We start from the raw sequence: 2,096 nt of genomic DNA on the forward strand, positions 1-2,096 counted from the left end.
GCCTGCTTCAGCTTCAAGTAGTTTGCTAGAGCAGCGGCCAGACCTCAGGGAAACCCTTATTTATCAGTCCCTTCTAAAGGATATTACAAAGGACAGGTACACAGCGCAAAGCGCGTGGGAGGGGCGTGGAGCTTCCCTGCCCTCTCTGGTGCACCGCCTCCAGGGGCCTCCCCGTGTTCAGCTACCTGGGAGCCCTCTGACCCTGTCCTTTTGAGGGTTTATGGAGGCCTCACTACAAAGGCACAATTGATTAAATCATTGGCCATTAGTGAGCAAGTTCACCCTCAGCGAACGCTGCCCTCCCCCGTGATTAGGGACCTTCCATCCCACCCTCCAACCCTGGTCTTTCCTGGCAACCATCCCCATCCTGAAGCCACCAGCCATCAGTCAGCTCATCGACCTACAATGACACATCTCTGGAGACTCCAAGCATTTCAGGAGTTGTGTGCCAGGAGACTCGGACACAGACAAAGTGTGAGCTTCACAGGAGCACGCACAACGGTGGTCTGCTCATGAGCGAAGAGCAGGAACCCCAAATGAAAGGCATTCCACAACATCCCGGACTAGGACTCAGAAGCACAAGGTCATGAACAAGGAGAGATGAGAAGGAAGCGAAGGCAGCTGTCCTTACTTATGGAAGACAATGGGAGGGTCGTGCTGGTTACTGACGCACTGAACTGCAGTGTTCTCCGCGAAGAGGACATGCCACACAGCTCCCGTTCGGCCCTGGAGGGAGCTGCAACGTGGAATGATAGAATGGAAGGGAATCTTTTGAGGAGGCACCATGGCCACCAGATCAAAAGAAAGTTTCATCCTGATTTATTTCTGGAAGCAAGAGCTAAACCACCGGCAAACTGGCCCCCGGAAGACACAACAGGTGTGGCAGGTGTTCAGGGGGCTCTTGTGACAACCTGTTACTCTTAACTGATCTTGGGCTTCCTCATTATGTTCTATGGGCTAAAGACAGGCAAAAATTGGGGCCAGCAGATGGCGCAGCGATTACATCACTGGACTCTCACCTGGGTGACCGCAGTTCAAGTCCTGGACCCGGTGGTTTGAAATTCACATAGGATGCATGTGTGTGTGCCCAAGATCCCAGGAGGAAAGTGGAAAAAGGATTGCAGCATGGCCATCTCCCCTAGGGGTGTGATTTCTCACTTTGCCTCTCACTGTCTATGTCTCTCTCTCTCCTTCCCTGGCAAATGCCCTAAGGCAAAAACCTATTTTAAAAAAAAAAAGATAAAAATGGAGGAATAAAGAAGTTTCTATCATTTCTCTAAGTTGGGTGGAAGGGCTGACTCTCACATTGTGGTCAAGAGCCCTCACTGAGACAACTGCTGTGACAACTGCAGTCCAGGAAAAGGACCTGGACCCAGTGGCCCACGTGCTGCAGGTCCCTTCTCAGACCAGGCCCTGCCACCAGTTAGCTTTGGAGGGCACGTCCTGCTACTCAGACAGAAGCTCTCCGTGATGTCTTTGGCACATGCTACCATAAACGGGTAGACCTCAGTTATCCGAGTTACAGCAGAATTCATGCACGTGGCTTCCTCCTTCCCTGAGCAGAACAGCTTAAGAATTTTGTACAGGGCCAGCAGGTGGCATGGTGGTTAAGGTGCTGGACTCCCACACGGCCAACCACGGTTTGCGTTCCAGACCTGGGGGCTTGCTCTCTCACTTTCTCTCTCTCTGGTGAGTTCACATGCCCAATAGCAAATTTTTAAAAAATCATAATAAAATTCAATAAATACATATTTTTTAATTTTTATAGAAAAAAATGTTTTTTATGACAAGATTTCCAGGCTATGGCCAATGCAGACCCCAATACCTCCCCACGTCCAGTAACAGACTTACTAAGGGCTGCCCAAACTGCATCCAGCATCAGAAGTTCCCTGAGGCCAGGGAGGGGTGCTCCGACCACGAAAACAAACGGGCATTGGGAATCCTGATGCCCACCGCTCAGACCCAGCCTGACACAGGCGACCGACCAAACCTTGCCCCTTTCCCGGCACTGCCCCTCGTGTTGTGTCCTGCCCTCCTCTCCAGCCCAAGCACAGATGCTCAGGAATCAGAGGAGGGAGTGGGCCTGCTCAAAATTA

Source organism: Tupaia chinensis, unplaced genomic scaffold (genome assembly GCF_000334495.1).
Source record: "Tupaia chinensis unplaced genomic scaffold, TupChi_1.0 Scaffold000612_1, whole genome shotgun sequence".
Classification (NCBI taxonomy): Eukaryota; Metazoa; Chordata; class Mammalia; order Scandentia; family Tupaiidae; genus Tupaia; species Tupaia belangeri.